Here is a 19,584-nt window from a genome sequence, read left to right on the forward strand (position 1 = left end):
CAGTATCTTTTCCCGAAATCTTCATTTAACTGCCATAGCTGAATTCCAGGTTACAGTCTACTGCCTTGCCTCTTTTTTCCACATCTTAAATTTCGTTGCCATCACCTCATTAAAGAGTTCCGAACAGCTGTCACAGGGTCTCTCAAGAGCAGGGAATCAGTAAATATGGGTAGGGGGATGTTAAAGAACCAGTGAAGGAAAAATTGTTATACTATAAGTCTCTGCATTTCATTGTGTGTGTGAATATATATAGAGTTACTTCATATGATTGTATTTATTTGTATATTCATTTAGTCTTTAATGTTTTTAGAAGATTGATTTTAAAGGCATAATGAAAGAAAATGTGTGTGTGTGAGAGAGAGAGAGAGAGAGAGAGAGAGAGAGAGAGAGAGAGAGAGAGATTCTGTTTACTGATGTGCTCCCCAAAACATTCCAGTGGCCAGGCGAAGGCCAACAGCCTCCTTCCTGGTCTCCCATAGGAGTGGCATGGATACCACTACTTTGTCCATCTTCTTCTGCCTTCCCAGGCACAGAAACAGTATGTTGAATGGGTAGCAGAGTAGCCAGGACTTAAATTGGCACTCCGAAGTGAGATGTTGGCATTATAGTCGGTGATCTAACCTTCTGTGCCACCACACTGGCTCCTCAACAAATCTTTCTGAGTTGTCTATTGCCTTTCAGGTTCTGTGCTTGCAAAGGAACTCTTACCACTACAGTGAGAGCTCCACGTCGTTAAATGATCATCCAGGAAACAGCAAGGCTTCTCTGGAGGCTCAGGCATGCTAGGAAACAATGAGTTTGTCAAATTGCTGCACTGCTGTAAGTCCCGGAAAACTTGAACGTGTTGATAAGATTTATGGATCTGTAAGAAAGGCCTGCCACGTGTAGAAATTCCCACACTTAAATGCCTATGGTACCATTTCCATAGGGATGTGTATGAACACCTAGATTAACATAATTATTCTGCAGAACGCCATTTAGGCACTACTGGTATATAATTCTGGACATCATAAGTTGTGTTTGTTTTCACTCAACATCTGAAAACACCACTAGGAGCTTAACTTCCTTATTACTGGAGTAATCATTTCCAGGTGTGAAGACCACAGATGTAAGGGAGAGAGGCCTTCGGGTTCATTTGGCTTAACCTATGACCTATAGTAAACAGGCGCTTTCGGTGTCAGAAAGTCCTCCACATTATAGCTTAGGGAAACTAAATGACTTGTACCAGCTCTGCTACTCAGGGCAACAAGAATTTCAAAAGTGACGCTTTGGAAAATGCACAGTTCGTGGCTTAGGATTTATTGGACATGATTTCCATGGTGTATCAGAGCACTGATTGAATAAAAGCAGAATTGCTTTATAAACTGAGTGACAGACTCTCTCTCTCTCTCTCTCTCTCTCTCTTGGATTGAGCTTACTGCTGAGTCACAGAATCAAAGAAAGTCATCTTTTAAAAAATTAGGTCAGGATAGAATCACAAAATACCTGTTCCCTCTCAGAAAGAGCAGAGGCACTGCTGTATAAACATGTCCATCTCCTACCTCTACAGCCAACACAGGACGTGTCTCAATGCAAAGCCAAAGTTTAAAAATCTAAGTATTCTAGAACAATAATCTGTGTCAACCAAAGATAAATGCAGCTATTTGAGAAGTTATTAGTGGAATCACTCTTAGGAGACTTAAACTTTACTTAATCCATCTCAAATTTCTCTAATCTTTGTAAGGATAAGAGAAGGTCAAAAGATAGCAGGAAAATCCACTAGGTGAGGGTTTTAGCCCCTCACTCCAAAGTTTTCCAGCTAGTTATAAGCCTTAGCATTAGAGTTTTGGTCTATTTTTCCCAGATAATTATAGTTGGGTATTATTTATAATGCAGTGATTTGTAATTTTTGGGCAGTTTTCCTTCTTTGAAACCTAATGCACTAAGATTATATAGATATTCAGCCCCCTTGAAATGATTTGAAAATTATAGGGCTTATGAGTCTTCAATATTTTGCTCTTAAATTCAAAATCACCCCATAACAGCCGGAAATTGTTGGCTCCATGAAGAAATATCATGACATATCAAAAACAGAGAGATGGGCAAGTGTGACAGCCTAAAGGTTAATTCCTTGCCCTGCATATCTGCTGGGGTCCTATACAAGTGCTCCTTTGTACCCCTGCTGCTGTACATTCCATCCAGCTTCCTGTGGAGCTCAGCTCAGCTTGTGGTTGCGGAAAGCTTTGGGACCTGTACCCATGTGGGAGATCTGGAAGAGGCTCCTGGATCCTGGTTTCAGATCAGCTCAGCTCTGGCCATTGCTGCCACATGGGGAGTGAATCAGTGGAGGGGACATCTTTGTCTCTCCTTCCCTGTTTGTATCTGCCTTTCCAATAAAAATATAAATTTTTATAAGAAGATATAAATGGTTTTGCTCCACCTAAAATCGTTGCCACACTTCCCGGTTTGGATGTGTCTACTGGATCATGGAGTAATTTCATTCTTGGGCTTTGGCCGCCAAGCGAGTGCATCCAAACTCCTGCTCTACCACTTCTCAGCTGAGCAAATAAAAATGACACCACTTCTTTGAACTGTAATTTTCCCATCTAAATTGTAAAGAGAAAGATGCTCTTCTCTCAGAGTTATTATGTGCTTAAACTATCTTACGAAAAACACTTTAGGAAAAATCTCACTGCACAATAGAAATTGACCAGAAGTTTTCTTTCATTGTTCCTCTGCCATAAATAAATTTGTCTTCTTCCTAAGATTTTTGTACTCGGCTAAACGTTGCACTGAGCATAGAGATTTGTAACTCAAACACCAAGCAATTTTTACCTTGTAAAAATGCATCTTCATTTACCCATTTGCTGACTTGTCTATAACCTCAAGATTTTCTTTAAGGATTCTATAAGAATCTCCTTTAGAGACATAGCTAGTAAAATCTTAAACTGTGTAGTGTGTGCTTCTGTGTAAAGGAAGATTTGATACAGACAACATTTTATAAAGTTACAAATTTATCTTTAAAAATTATTTGAAAGAGTTGTATGTATATGTATATATAGAGAGAGGGTGTTCCATACTGGTTCACTTCTCAGATGGTTCCAATGATCAGGGCAGTCCAAGCCCAGACAGAATCCAGGAGCTTCATCAGGTCTCCTGCTTGGGTGCAGGAGCTGAAACACTTGAGCCATCTTCCACTGATTTCTCATGCCACTGGGAGGGAACTCAGAAGTGGAGCAGCCAGGACATCAATCAGCACCCATATAAGATGTTGGTGTCACAGGTGGCAGTTCCAAAGCTGGCCCCAATAAAGACAGTTTCGCATCTGACAAAACAAATGTTTTGTAATGTCTAGAATACAGTAGGTATGCAAGCAGGAAGAGCATGATGTCAGATGGATCTGAGTCCTGGCTTCACTGTTCTCTGGCTGAGTTTCAGTAGATGACCTTCACATCTTCATCTGGAAGGCAGAACTCCCCTGTTGCAATTTTAGAGGTATGCTATTAATATTGAAAATCGCAGTAGAAAGATAAGGTCATGAAGAATTCAGAAAAACTCTGCATATGTGATTCTCTGCTTATTCTGAGCATCAAAGGGGAACACTGAAGTATGAAATATAACAGAGGTCAGACGACAAGCTTGAGCCCTATTAGGGCATCTATTAGATGCTCTCTTCATGGTACTGCAGCCACCGAGGCTGAGCTGCTGACTCCTGTGCCTACTGCCGTGCCCGTGCTTCCCATGTTCCTGTTACTCTATTACTCCACTGAGGTCAGGTTACTTACCTGCTCAGAAGCGCTTATGTGTCCTCTTATTTCAGGATTCCATGTTTGACCAGGCTGACATAATCTGCCTCTGTTGCCGTGACCTCCTGCTTTCTCTTCTTTATAACATTCCATGTTGCCATTATTTCTGTTCTTCAACCAAGACAAATTGATTCCTGCTTCAGGACCTTTAATGATTGCCATTACTTTGCCCCAAAGCACACTTTTTGTCTAAGAATTTAGCATGGTTGATTTCTTTTTCTCATTGAGGTCACTTCCTCAGTGAATCTTCCCTTGATCCTGTCATTTATAGTGACATTTTGTCTCCCAACTATTGAGAATCAATGTATTGATTGATTTGCTTACTTGAATACTGTTTCTTTCAGCACTTAGAGTATTTAGTTCAGGGAGCAGAGGATCTAGAGATCTGCTTAGCATATAGAAAGTATCAAATGAAAGTGGGTAAGTGCCTAATACATAGAACGTGGTAAGTGAAAATTGGATGAACACGTACAGTGATCAAACAGTAGTGACCAGTGGCCCATTTTCGGAAATATTAAAACTGCTTCTCCTAAATTGAAGCATAAGGAAGGAGTCAAGTGAAAAGTGAGCAGCTAATTTGTTATTCCAATAGGGAGAAAAAACAATCGTCCCCACGCTTCTTACCATTTATTCCCATGGGTCAAGAATGGATCCCTATAAGCTGCAGCTAAGGAAGTACTTTAGAATTTAGAAATTAGAATTTAGAAATTTAGAGCTAAGTCATGTATAAATTGTAGAGCTAGAACATTGTTCCCATTAAAAATCAGTTGCATTCAATATTGCATGAATATGTATTCAAGCTTGCAGGCCAGAGTTTTACTTAGTTTTTTAGCTCTTTTAGATATGTGGTAATATTTTTCATTTTTGAAGAAAAATTCAATAACTCTGCATACATTGAAACCCACAGTTATTGCTCGTCTTATTTTTTGCACCACCGAGGAAAAATGTCCACCCTATCTAGCTAATTATCTAGAGATTGGATGTTGATTTCTGGCCAGCAATAATTTCTCTGAGGATAGTGTTGGCAGGAGACACACTGCTAGAGATTAGGGAATAGAGAAAGTAAGAACTTGCACTGAGCTTCAGGTTCATAACTGAGTCGGCCCAGTGCTGGGATCCCAATGGGCAGCTGACTTCCACACCAGTTAGAACATTCCTCCCTGGGCATAGAGAAGATAGTTCACTGTGTGGCTAGAAGCCCAACCTAGGCAATGTCTCCTTAAACAATCTCTACGGGAATGATGCTCTCTAGCAAGTGAAAGATCCAGTGATGCCATAGGTATCTTCCATCGCTTCCATTCCTGAGTCATTTCCTTCATGGACCAGATAACAGGCATGTGACAGAACTACAACTGTGTGAGACTCCATGTATAGAGGTTAGAATGTTTCTTCAGAATTAATCTAATATGGCTAAGCTTCTGGAGTAAGACAAAGGTGAGCTTTCACAACTACGTCTCTTTTACTCTTTCTACAATTGTGAGAAAACATGGATCATTATTTTTTTTAATTACTATGGAATAACAGAATTGACAAACGTGAGTGAGTGGTAAAGGGGAGAAGGCTTACTTTTGAAATAAACACTAATTAGAAAAAGCTCACTGTAATTCAACTCATGTAATTCTTCTCATGTGATTTTGGTTTATTATTTAAACTTCACTTTATCTCATTTTGCTCTCAGGCTCATGAAAGACACCAGCCTACTCTGGGAAGCGTTCATGACAATCCCGAAAGAAATGACAGGACACAATCCCTAATTTATTTCCAACTAACAAGTTATTTTCCTCTAATAATGTATTTGACAGTTTTAATTAATTAATGATTGAAAAGTTTCTTTCCCTCATGGGGGAAGTCTGGCTGCACTGTGGTGTAGAGGGTGAAGCCCCAGGCTGCAACACTCGTACCCCATTTGGGTGCTGATTCTAGTCCTGGCTGCTCCACTTTAATCCAGTGCCCTGTTGAGGTGCCTGAGGAAGCAATAGAAGTTGGCCTAAGTGCTTGGGTCCTTACAACTTTGGGAAAAGCTGGGTGAAGCTCCAGGCTTGTGGCTTCAGCTTGGCCCTAGCTGTTGCCTCCATCTGGGGAGTGAATGAGAGGATGGGAGATCTTTGTGTCTGTCTCTTTCTCTGTAACACTACCTGTCAGAGAAATCAAAGCAGATTTAAAACATAGGAAATCCATTTTTCCCATTGTTGTGTACATATTTTGGCTACACAAAATGCTTATTGATTGGGTAAAGGCTTCATGTAGCTGAGTAAAAAAGTGATCTTGTCATTTTTGATGGCTTTTAAAAAAATAAGGAATTTTTACTTAGATCAATATGAGGTAACTACTATTTGAATGCTTACCAAATCACAGAAAATGTTTTGAGTATATGGTGTCAATTAACTTCAAGTAAGTCTATGATTTTGATAAGTACATTCTAAAGATAAAGGAACTGACATTCAAAAATGTTAGGTATCTTCACAGCCCATTAACATGTAAAGGCAGAATTCAAAACAAATGATTATATTCAAGTCTGATGCTCCTTTCAATCTTCAGTGACTACTTTTACAAATATTTTCTCATATAAATGCTACTGCATTAATGTGCCATATTTCTGACACAGTGTTGAAGTATTTTAAAATAATGGAACTCGTTCTTCGTGTTGCTTTCTTATTTCAAACAACATAGAATCCAATAGTATTAAGATAAGAGAATTTAACATACTGGCACATTCAAGATTAAAGTGGTTAAGATTTTAAGCTTGGGCTTGATATGGGTGTTAAAAATCCCAGATATGCAATTTATAGGAGGAGCATCCCTGAGCAGACATTACACATTCAATGAGAGTAATTTCCCTTATATTTATTTATGTTTGATAATACAACAGAGCAAATAAAGACAAGTAAAATAGAGAAGGAAAGTTACTAACTGGCACACCCAAGAAAGCCAGGCAAGGAAAATTGTAATAACACAGGAGCTATAAGTAAAGAAGCATGCTTGCTCCCATGTTTGTCTATTTTCCCAGTGAGTAAACTTCAGCCAGGTTTACATTTTTGTGCTGTTCTGTGCTTAAGATTCAAGTTCCCACAGGGAGATTGTGAATGAATGGCCTAGCTTAGCTCACTTATCAAATATGAGCAGGGTTTTCAATGGCCATTACATCAAGCCTATAAACAGTAAGGAGTATAAAATTCTCCAAAACATAACAGATAGCCTGTTGCTTGTCCCCGCCCAAAAGAATAAGCAAAATCTCCCCAAATGTGAGTCCTTGAATTAGTAAATATTAAGCTGCTCACAATTCTGCAAGCTCTGGAAGTTTCTCCCTGGGTTAGTTTGGGGATCAAATGTTTTTAAAATTTGTACTGTGGTGCTGGGCTTTTAGTAAACATTTGCGACTATCTTACATTTTTTTTAATATACAGTTATCAACCTAATCATCTTTCTGTTAGCAAATAACCTTGGGTAGTTAGTTGAGACACAATACCCAGATTTACAACTCAGTTATTTTACCTGTCTCCTCTCCTATCACTGACAAGTTAAGCAACCCATTAGATTCTCCTGCAACATTTGTAAAAAGGTATTATGAAACTATTAATCTCAAGGATTATAAAGGATATTTGTGTTCTAAAAGTTGCAACTAGTGGCTTATAATAATAAGACTTTATTGCCTCTCACAGCTGTAAGTTTAAGGATGGGCTGTGTTTGGGTGGAATTTTGGATTAACATGATGTCTCCTAGGGCTGGGTGGTGCCACATGGCTTCTTTACTCACGCCCCTCGTCTCAGCTGTGACGTCTGGAAGAAATAGAATCACGTCTTTGATCACAGTAGTTTCTTAGCCAGGCAGAATCATTGCTGCTTTTCTCTCCTCTCTGTGTGTGCTGTCCAGCAAGAGAGCCAAATCCCTTAAAAAAAATCCCTGGACTTAGAAAGAGGGGTGGGAATTTTTAAAAGGAATCATCACAGGGCGATTATCAAAACTTGTGCTCTCATCATACTAGCTGATAATGTCTGATTGGCCAAATCAATTCACATAAACAAGGAAAGAATCAACGTGGAAGGGATGATGTATGGACCAGCATCGTTATGCTCAGCAATTTTCTGCAATGATGAAATGAGATCAAGCACAAACCATGTTAGGTCATGAATTCTTTATTTTGCAAAAGAGCAAAATGCAAAGATTCGTTGTCATTTTTAGACATTTCAAGCAAAATTCCAACCAGATATGAATTATAATGATTTTTCGACTGTGTTGTGCCATTTAATGATATAATTGCCATATTCTATCTTGTTGGGTAAGAAAGAATCCATATGTTTTAAACACTGGAAATGTGTAAGACAAAATTCATAAAAACTTTTTACTTCAATAATTTATTTTCATGAGCAGGCAAGCTGCAGGCATTCCTGTAGGATCAAAAGTTTTCTCCATTTTACACGCTTTATGTCTGTTCAAAGACTTAAATGACTACTAGATGAATACTCAAGGCTTCACTTTACAGATAACAGAAAAGATGCTTTGGGTCTGAAAAATATTAAGAGCAGGTGTTTACAATCGTTCATTTGGATCATGAAGCAACTGCCTTGGAAAACGTTGAAGTAAAGATGGCAAGTCTGGAAAGTTCACTCCCCTGTTGAGTGAATTAGGGCTGGGGTTACTTAGTATGATCCATTTACCACATTTTCCAAATGTGATTATTTTAAACATCAGCTATCTTGCTATGATTTTAGACTGTAATTAGAAATTTCAGTCTGTCAGTGCCAGTCAGACAGTAGCATTCTGTGAATGTCATGTTCTATATGTCTAACAAAATTCAGATTCCGATTTTCAATGGTTTCCAATTAGACAAAACAAAGTATAAGTAGATTAAATCAGGAGAGAAATTAGTGTTAAAGACTTTAAGAAAATGCATTTGGCCTACCAAGTTCAAGGTTCCTCCACTTGGGAGCAGATGTAGTCTCTGCAGCAGAGACAGCCTCTTTCCCATGTGACCAGAGAGCGCAGAATCCTGGAGGCAAAGGAGGAGAGCACGAGTTTAGATCACACATTTTCTCAAGCCTCTTTACATAAACGTGCATGTGAATAAAAGCAAATGCAGCATAAGCGTGGCTGTCTTGCCCTGACACTCATTCTTACAGCATTCCTACTCCTGGATGTTTCTGCCCAAGCATCTTCCTTCCTTGAGGGGAAGATGCTGCCTCTTGGGCGGTTGCCCTTAGACCATCTGCGGTGCTTGCTCCTGCTACTCAAGCTGGCAGTTTCACTTTCTCTACTGATGCTTCCTGTAATGACATTGAACTGCCACATGCACAGTTGGTGTCTTACAGCTTCCATGGAATAAATCAAGAATGTAGGTGGAAACCTAAGACAATTCAAAGTGCCTTTTACACTCTTGTCCAATCAAGCTTCTTGGCACTTACCTATAAGACTGAATATTTATAGCATATTTTTACATTCAGTTCTCCAGAAAACAGACCCGGAGAGGAACGTGTGTGTGTGTGTGTGCATGTGTGTGCGCATGTGTGTGTGTTGCTTGTTTACTGTAAAGTGCTTTAAAGAAAAACACCTGTAAGGTAATGAGAGGAGTGGAAAGAGGCAAAGGGAAAGTTGAGGTGAGATGTCTTGACAACCAAGGCCCAAACCCTCCAAACCGTCCGAGGTTTTAGAGATGACATCACCTTCCTGAACTGTCCTGAGGAGGACACAGGGGCTGTGTCTTTGCACCTTGCCTTCACATCGGTTAGTGGCTTCCTGGGAACTACTCTGGGTTGATTAACAGAGCAAACAAGAGCCTTAAGCAAGGCAGCTGCCTTTAGCCTAGGCAACATTGCTTAGAAGATAACTCAATTGTCAGTCAAACACACTGTAGGGAGCTGAAGAAAGAGGACCTCTCCTAAGCTAACTATTACACCAGCTCCTTATCACTGCTGATTCTTTGGTGTTTGAAATTTCCCAGTTAGCAGACCAGAGAAACCTTAGAATTCTGTGCATCTTCAAAATTAGTCCAGGAAGTTCTTATACAGTTTTTTTTTCTTTTTATTCTTTCTATATTTTGGTAAAACATGAGTTCAGAAAGGAGAAAAGCCATCTGTTCACTTATTTTAACCCTTTTCTGTTTCTCCATTCTCAAAAATTACCTCTTCATCGGCAGATTTACTTTTTGCAAAATCGCCTAGGCTGTCTCTGTGAAACTAAAACTTTCTCTAACTTTTGAGTGTTCATACATGCAAGGAACGCTTTATGGTTTTCCAAATTTCTTCTCAGTCATGATTTTCCCCATTTTCCTCAGTTGGTTATACTGTAATATCGGTTTTTAAACTTTCCATGAGCCTAGTACTCCTTTATCTCCAATAAAATATGATGCTTTGTAACCAAGATTTGGGAAGAAAAGTCTGGACCATTTTGAGGTTCTTCTCCCAAAACTCTTAGTTATAATTTAATGGACATTTGGGGTGAGGGGAGGTCCCTTCCCTGGTCTATAAAAATTTGTTCCAAGAAAAAATTAAAGCCTGGTGTCTGCTTTTTTTTTTTAAAGCTAAAATATGGAGGACTATTTATTCTCACCAAGGACATTTCCCAGCAAGGAAATCCATAATCATTTTAGAAGCAGAAGGGTTGAGAGGGGTTGTCTTCTTTAATTTTGCAAAGTTCCTACAAAGATTCTGAATACCTTTGCTTTGAATAAGGGTTCACAGAAAGTTTGTGCCATGGACATGAATCCAGGTTTTCTGAGTATGAATCCAAACTTCTTTTTACTAAGCTAGGCAGGAACAAACAAGGGAAGCTCAGTAGTGTAACAACAAGCTATGGACATACTCATTGGAGGTGGGAAAATCACTTGTGGAGTAAAATGAATCAATTGGTTTCCTGCAAGCACTAAGTACAGAAGAAAAGTTAGTTATTCCTTTTTAAAAGATTTTATTTATTTATTTATTTCCTTATTTATATTTTAGTTTTGAGACAGAGAAAGAGAGAGAGAGAGAGCTTCCATCTTCTGATTCACTCCTGATAAGGCTGCACTAGCCAATGTTGGGCCAGGCCAATGCAGGAGCTAGGCGGTTCATCCAGATTCTCCATGTGGATGGGTGGCGAGAACCTAAGCATGTAGGCCATCTTCTGCGGCTTTTCTAAAGCCGTCAGCAGTGAGCTGGATCAGACATGTAGTAGGCAGGACGTGAATTGACACCCGTGTGGATTACTGATGTCAGTCAGTGCTTTACCCACTATATCAGAAGACTTGCCTAGTAAATTGTTTTTTTTTTTTTAAGAAGACCAGATTCTAGAGCCAATAGAAGCAAGAAAAGAATGACCAACACCAGTCAACACAATCTTTTTTTTTAACATTTTTTGCAAATTCAATTTTTCGTTTTAATATAATTATGAATATACATGCGTTTGTAAGAAAAAGAAAGATCCTACATGTTTTATCTTAGTTGTCCTCAGGCCTTCACTGGTAGAAATGTAGGAACTGGTAGGAACTTCAGATCACAAACATGAAACTGGCGTTAATTAAATGCACTAATCCTGTTCAGATCTCAAAATTTTATTTTGACTTACATGTGTCTGTGCAGATGTATGTGCATGTTATTTTTATGTGTGAGTGAGTGCATCTGTTGGCTTAGTCAAGGTACAGAACAGTGCAATGAGAATCCCTCTTCTGGAAAGGGTCTTCCTGAGCCACAGCAGTGTCTAACCACAGCACTAAAAAACATGCAAGGGGCGCAAACCAACTATTACCAAATAAATAAATCAAGTAAACAAAACCTGAATTTGAAGAGGATAGGCAAGAAATCAGTATCTATCAGATTTTATTCAGGCACAGTATCAAACACCTGGTATTAGTACTATTGCGACTACATGGAAGGATAAGAACAAAAGGGATGCATAGAAGCGGAGGGAGGGAGAGGAAAATGGAGAGCAAAGTGACAACAGAAAGGAGAAAACTGATACCTGGTAAGGAAAAGGGGAGGTCCTTTATCTCCAGGGCATCTTTTGATTCCTGATGTTAATGAGTATGATTCATGATAAAACTCCAAATAGTCTTTTCTCCATAACTTACCCATCACACTTGTAGCTCTATCATTTTTTTTGGGGGGGGGGAGAATAATTCGTTTGATAATTTATAATAATTATTCTGATAATATATCAGAATGTCCCATGAGATTGGTGATCACTTAGGAACCTGGGGGTAGAGCTTTGTCTGGCGGGCTGTGTTTCTTTATGTTAATGCTTGTTTCATGAAGCTAAGGAAGCTTCTTTGTAGAACAGAGTTACTAAAATAAAAATGTAAGAGCATAATTCAATGTCAAAAGCGACATTGGAAATATTAAGCAAAACACCCACAAATGGGAAAACACACACGCACACACACACACACACACATCACCATACCACCATCCTGAAGCTCAAGCAAGAAATAGGACTTGCAAAGGATATTTCGTACTCATAGGTCTTTATCAATTATGCATAGAATTTCAGAGAAAAAAAGAGCAAATGAATAATGTGACCTATAAAATCTGTTCTTTATGCATGAGAGTTTTCCATTTGTGCCAGGCTGTTGTGTGGTCCTGAGGCATGGTTGGTGCAACCTGAGGCTGAGTTACCTGTCAGAGAAAAGACTACCGGGACAGTATGAAAAATCAATCTGAAATCATGCGTCTGAATGGCGAGTCCAATGGGCAAGGCACAGCTTGGGAGTTGTGGAGAGAGAGCCGGTGGACATGAATGAGGCAGGATCTGAGAGAGACACCACGCTGCTCACTGCGACAGGATTGTGACTTATCCAGAGCTTATCAGTGCTTAGGTGGAAAGGGACTCATCAGATACTTGAATAACTGCTTTCATTTTTGGATTAAAAATACATCTGCAAATAAAGTTGAAACCAAGAAGTCATATTTAAGGTCCGTGACTTTCTAGAGGCTAAAGGAATTCTGGGACACCCAACTGAGTTCCTTGATTTCCTGGTTAAAAAAAAGAAGAAGAAGAAGAAAAAAGAAAGGAGGTTCTATGGCAACTTCCTTTAGTGCAAAGCTTGTGCTCAGGCTCAACGGCTTGTCATGGTGGTTTTCATTCAGATCTGCTTAGATCCGGCCAGCAGGAGGCCTGGAGCTTGCATCTGATTCAATTCCATCATGCAAGACTCAAGGTACCAGGTCTGAGGACTAAGGCAACAAAACCAAGGAATACTCCTGCAGTTCAGAAAACCTTGGCTAAAGCTTAAGCAGTAATAAAAAAAAATAACGAAGAAGCAGAAATAAAGTGTGCTTGTTCTCACAAAATACGGAGCTAGTGCTTTTATTTTTTTATCAAAGCTCAGGGCCAAAATTCATCCCTAGCTGAGGCTCACGTAGCAGAGGTATTGGAGAGATGAGTGCCTATGTTGGATTATGCCACTCACTGCTGTGCCTTGCTTGTCATGCTGCTGCCCAGGCTAATTACCTCGGCCAGGCGGCTCAACCACTGGCTGGATTCAACAGACAGATTGGATTCCACATAGAGTTTAGAAAATTAAATACCCCCGAGTGTCCAACTTCTGCTCTTCACCCACACTCAGAACAGGATGTCCTCAAGTTCAGTCTACCAAACCCAAGAGGACAGAGAAGGCAAAGAAGAAAAAAAAATCTTGTAAAACTCCAGCTGAGTCCAGGTTTCAAAAAGCAAAGTGGAGATTCCCGTATCCCTGCTCTTGACCTCTGTAATTTGATCCCTGGGGTTTGAAGGGTTTTAAATCAGTGTGTCTCCACCCTGTTTGGAGAGTGTCATGGAAATCTCCAAACAGAGTTGTATTTCATTTTTACGCCAGCCCACAGGGATGTCCTGTAAAGCCCTATCATTTGTGTCACTCTCCGGCTCTTGGATTCCGATGGCACAGGGCCAGCACTCTGACGGCTGACGGGTTCAGTGATTAAGCTCCACTTAAGTGTGTAGTGTAGGGGTTTTGAATGCAGCTGCGGGATCAAATTGCCCATGATTAAATCTCAACTGCACTGATTAAACATTGTATAACCTCAATTTTGTCAACTAACTCCATTGAATGTGTTTTATCATCTACGGAGGGAGATTAAAGAACAAACATTTGTTGAATCCTTACTTTATGAAATAGGTTCAAAGTGCTATAGCCTTTTATCTCATTCCTATGAAGATGTAATCTTATCACCATCATACAGAATAATAAAACACAGTGATGAAATAACATGCCCCCTCTGACACAGCTAGTACACAGTAGTGTAAGGACTGAAAGTCAGTAATTTGAGATCTTTAATAAAGCACTATTTGTCTAGGGTCTAACTATTGTGTGCTTCTTACATTGCTGCTTCTACGTCGACAGGAAAGAACACCTAGGCCAAAGGATGATGGTACTGCGTACACGGGCTCCCTGTATAGCGTCTGAACCATACAGAGTATTTAATGAACTCTAGTTGTATTTGCTATTGATGAGAGGGATGGCCATGTGACAGCTATGAAGACATGATGTTGGTACATAATGATACAGTGTTGGCATGTATTGAAATGGTGATAGTAATGATGATGAAGTCTGACAAAATTGCCTACATCTTTCTAAAGGATCTAAGGGCAGAGATCTAAGAAGAAAAAACAGCAAGAATGGACTTCAGAAAGCCCCCCCTTGCCCTCAACAATAATTCAGTTGTTTTTTTTATTTTTAAAGGCAGATCAGATTTACAGAGAGGAGAGACAAATCTTTCACCTATTGGTTCACTCCTCAAGTGGCTGCAATGGTGATAACTAAGCTGATTAGCAGCCAGGAGCCAGGAACTTCTTCTGGGTCCAAGGCTTTGGGACATGCTCTACTACTTTGCCAGACCACAAGCAGGGAGCTGAAAGGGAAGTGGAGCAGATGAGACATAAACCAGAGCTTGCATGGGATCCCCGTGCATGCAAGGTGAGGATTTGGCCAACAAGCCATCATCCAGGCCTGAAAGCCTTTACTCTCATTCCCCAAATTGGAGCCAAATGTCATGTCCTATACCAGGGAAGTTCCACAACAAAGTAGCTGGATGGGTATTGTTTGAAAATTTTGCCAACTGAGAAACTGACTATTAAAAAGACTAACATAACTGTTGCAGTGTCATTGCTGAAGGATTACTGTGCCAGGGTTTAATGCAGGTGCATACTATCATACCACTGTGATAATGTTCAGAAATTGCTTGGGCCAGGTGAAATGGCTCAGTGGCTAAATCCTCATATTGCACATGCTGAGAGCTCATATGAGTGCCGGTTTATTTCCCAACTACTCCACTTTCCATCCAGCTCTCTTCCTGTGGCCTGCAGAAGCAGTAGAGAATGGCCCAAAACCTGGATCCTAGCAGAAGTTCCTGGCCCCTGGCCTTGGATGGCTCAGCTCTGGGCATTGTAGCCACTTGGGGAATGAATCAGCAGATGGAAGATCTTTCTTTCTGTCTCCTTCTTTCTGTAAATCTGTCTTTCCAATAAAACATTTTTTTTAATCGGAAATTGCTCACGGAAAATGCTGGAAGTAAATTGCAGGGAGTTCCAGAGAAATTTGTCTTCCTTGCTTCTCTATAGTATGCTTTTTTTGACAAACACTTGTTGAGCATCTCACAGGGTGAATGAAAGAGGTGCCTGACAGCTTCCACAGTGCTGCAGAGAAGGCATGTGGTGAATGGTTAATGGGAAGCAGAACACCAGAGCTGATCCTGTGGGAGGCAGGTGTCTAGGAAAAGACACAAACTCCTAATTCCAAACAGTTGAGACCCTGTTGTTTTAAAGACAATTCAGCTACTCTTCAGTTCCCTGTAGGTAAAAATAGTTCAACTGCCAAGAAATCATTCGGTAATGATAAGTGCTGTCCCACTAAACAGAGCACAAATTTGTTACCAAACTTTGAAAGATTGCTCTTCAAAGCTCCACATCGTATTTGCATAATATGAGATGGGTGCATGTCAATACCATGAAATATGTTCTTATCCATAAATAATAACAATCTGAAGAAGAAGATATGGATCATGTGGTTCAGGAATTAAATTCTGTCCCTATCAATTTTGTCTTAAAGTTGTGGCATCCCACTATTTCCCAGTAGTTTTGTAGTTTGCCAGAGACTGACAAAACTTTCTGGGTTGCAGAGGGTAGGGGATCAGCCACCAATAATATAAGTGTCCTAAATCCAATGCATACATTTTACATGCACAACTGACTTCAGAATCATAGGTTGTTGTGGGTTGACTCAGTTGCTCCAAAACAATATACTGAACCACTGAAACCCTTGCTCCCAGGACCTCAGAATGTGCATCTTCTTAGAGCAGGTGCTTTGAAATCATGATCAAGATGATGTCATTCAGCAATAAAAGGATTGAACCAAGGATACTTATGCAAACCTAGAAAAATATTTAGAGAATTGCTGAGTAGAAAAAAAGGTCAATTATTAAAGCATCATTTGCTGTATGATTCCACTTATATAACATCCACTAAATGACAAAATTGTAGAGATGACTGTCCTGATTTCCAGGATTTAGAAATGTTGTGTGTTGAGGGGGAGTGGCTATGATCACCAAGGAGTAACTTGAGACCTTTGAAGACTGTGGTTATGGTTAAGTGTATCTACACATGTGGAACATGTGACGCAGAACTGCGCAAACATATTGAATCCAAGACAATTTCCTCATTTTACAATTTTACTGGGGTTATGTCAAGTGTAACCACAGGGAAAGCTGGATGAGGATACATGACTTTATATGAATCTACCTATGTTTCAAATCAGAAGTTAAAAATCAATCCAAACATAATGGCTGTAGGGTTAGCACTGTGGCTCAAAGGGTCAAGCCATGACTTGCGTTGCCAGCGTCCTATATGAGGGCCAATTGGAATGGCAACTGCTCTGTCTTCTAGCCAGCTTCCTGCTAACAAGCCTGGGAAGGTAAGAGAAGATGGCAGAAGTACTTGATCCTTTGCCCTTACAGTGGTGGTTCCTTATTGGTAGATGAGTCTTTCCGCCTTCTGGGGACACAGAACGTTGGTTAGAACTGCTCTCCAGTTCCTAAGGTACAGCCACGTCCCTGGATTCTCCCAGTGAAGAGTGAGTCAGTGCTGGTGGAATTGACGCTCTTCTGCTTTACCTTGTATTCTGCTTTCAGCTGGACTTGCTGTTGAGAAATTTCTTGTCAGTGATCTGTGTCTCTGGGCTGCATCCAATCACACTGCTTCCAAATGTGGAAGTTTTATTAGCTGCCTTTGCTGCTCTGTCTCAGCACCCAACACACCTGCATCACCACTCTAGGTGGTGGAGAAGGGCGTAATCATGTGAATGATGTAATTCCTAACAAGCTTTTGAGTGATGCTGATGGGGTCTGCTTTCAGTTTCACTGGAATCTTGTGGTCGGGTGAGCCGGAGAGTGGAGACATAATGTATTTCATTAGCAGTGTGCTTTTCTGAGTCTTGCTTTCCAGAACTGTGAATTCATAAGGTTATTGTGAAAGAAATGAGGTATTTGTAGCTTCTTAGTATTATTTTGTTTAGAATTTCACAATAGCACAGATAAGATCTGTTAGTCTGTTCCTGTTAAAAAAATATTAGTACATTCAAAATTTACGTTTGCATCTATAATGGTATCTTTCAGAAACAAACAAGTAGCGTTTCATATTTTTATGTCAGTATGCTTCAGGCAGCAGTGGTGATGATAAGCAAAATGTCATTTGCTTAAGTGAATTAATGAATTTTCTGTTACATAGCCTAAGGGACAGTGCAGTTCTTGTTTGGGATTATTTCAGTTCCAAAATGAAGATTTATGGAGGGACCTGGGGCACAGAAAACTGAGCTGAGGCTTCAGGGCAGAGAAGTAGCCCATGCCACTTACTTGGTACATCCTTTTAACACAACAGGTGATTACTTTGCTCACATAGGAATCATTTTTATTCTATGCAACTGAGATACATTACTTATAATCTTGGCAAATTCAGTGCTGCTATGACAACACTCATGAGTCAGAGCTCAGTAGCTTCTCACTAGATAGGCTCATTTTTAGGATATGATCTTGTCTCAAAAATCCTAAAGGGAGACATGGATCTGAGGGATTTTTCAGCATTTCTGTGCACAATGTGTGATATTATACCTGCACATGCTGTTTACAAAAACAGTTTCCTAGTCTATACTCTTACAAGAGATCATGATCTGGAGACATGGGCTTTTCTAGTTCTGACTCTGCTATCAAAAGTCCCCATTCTGCTTTCTGGTTCTCATTTATCCCATCTGCTAGAATAAGGCATTTGACTAGTTAATTTCTCTCTCTCTCTCTTTCTTCCTTTCTTCCTTCCTTTTCTTTCTTTCTTTCTTTCTTTTTGTACTATTTCTTTTTAAGATTTCTTTCTTTCTTTCATTAGAAAGTCAGATTTACAGAGAGAAGGAGATACAGAGAGAAAGATCTTCTGATCGTTGATTCACTCCTGGAGTGGACACAAACACTGGATCCAAAGCTGGGAGGCAGGAGCTTCTTTAGGGTCTCCCATGTGGGTGCAGGTTCTGAAAGCTTTGGGCCGTCCTCAACTGCTTTCCCAGGCCACAAGCAGGAAGCTGCATGGAAAGTGAAGCAGCCAGGATACGAACAGACACCTGCATGGGATTCCCACGGATGCAAGGTGAGGACTCCAGCAACTAGGCTGTCATGCTGGGCTGCACTGACTAGCTGATTTCTAAACATCCTGCTAATTCTAGGATTCCAACTCTGATTTTATGAAGGAGACATGCAGAAGATTAGTTCTTCAGACTTTCCCATTTTTTTGCTAATCAATAACAGCAGGAAGGAATAGATGGAGAGAATGGATTTGGAAATTGACAGGCTCAAACTCTAGTTCTAGCAATTAATAGCACTGTAATCCTTTCCAACTGACACACTTGCTGTCAACTTTTGTTCTCTATATAAAGTGCATGTCATGGTACCTCTCACTTATGCAACTATTATTAAATATTGCAACATTCAAGGATTACTTATTCATGGTGAGTAGATTCTTTGATTCACTTTTTGTTTCGCACTCTGTCTTCCTTCCTTTTTTTCCCTACAGATTCACTTTGAAAAATCTTTTATATTTGGTAAGTAAATACACTTTCTGCATATTAAAAGCATGCTATACTCTTTTAAAAACTCATCCTTTATTTAACATAAACCTGGAAAAATTTGGGATGTGAAGTATTCTGATAAAACAATTTCCTATTTTTTCAAACCCCAACTCTTTGCTAAAATTGATATGTAAATTTCTTTCTGAATTCTCTGTCCTCTTTGCTTAGGTATATGTTGCAATTTATGAGCATCTGAAAAGCCAATTGTGTGTCACAAAGTTATTAGGGTTTCAAAGCAATGTTATATCCATTATCTCATTTGATACTCCTATCAGCAATCTTCCGAATTCTTTACCAAGTTCCTTATTAGCTACCTCACAGTACAAAGGACAAGAAGGTTAGGTACAAAGTGGGTAAGCCTCAGCCTTCATCTCTATGTTTTTTCCTCTGATAACTAATTCCTCTCTGTCAAAGAGTTGCTACATTTTCACCCAAAACACTTCCTGTGAACTTACATGGACTACTTTGTTCACCTTTCATCACATCTAGAGTGATCACAAAGTTCTGGTTAGTGGAATATGAGTGGAAATGCATGGCCTCTCCAGATGTGGTTCTAAAGAGTTTCCTGTTAAGATCTATGCATGATAAATCTTGATGGGTTTGTTAGAGCAGCAAGCATTACCTTAACCCTTATAATCATTTCCTACCAATTCTGTGTCATTGATTCTCCATATTCTCCAAACCATTTATACCTACACCTTCCTTCCTCACAATGCTTTTCCTCCCACCAAGGAT

At 39.8% G+C, this 19,584-nt stretch overlaps 1 long non-coding RNA gene across 1 annotated transcript; it reads right to left on the reverse strand.

Moving 5' to 3' along the window:
• Nucleotides 1–3,426: 3,426 nt before the first annotated feature.
• On the reverse strand, nucleotides 3,427–8,980 carry LOC121155962. Its single transcript, XR_005883774.1, has 3 exons — nucleotides 8,912–8,980; nucleotides 8,686–8,772; nucleotides 3,427–3,457 (listed from the first exon to the last, which is right to left on the reverse strand). It is a non-coding gene; the product is annotated as an uncharacterized LOC121155962 (long non-coding RNA).
• Between the last annotated feature and the right edge of the window lie 10,604 nt (nucleotides 8,981–19,584).

This window comes from Ochotona curzoniae, unplaced genomic scaffold (assembly GCF_017591425.1).
Source record: "Ochotona curzoniae isolate NIBS_2020 unplaced genomic scaffold, NIBS_Ocur_1.0 contig_3190, whole genome shotgun sequence".
In the NCBI taxonomy this organism is placed as follows: domain Eukaryota; kingdom Metazoa; phylum Chordata; class Mammalia; order Lagomorpha; family Ochotonidae; genus Ochotona; species Ochotona curzoniae.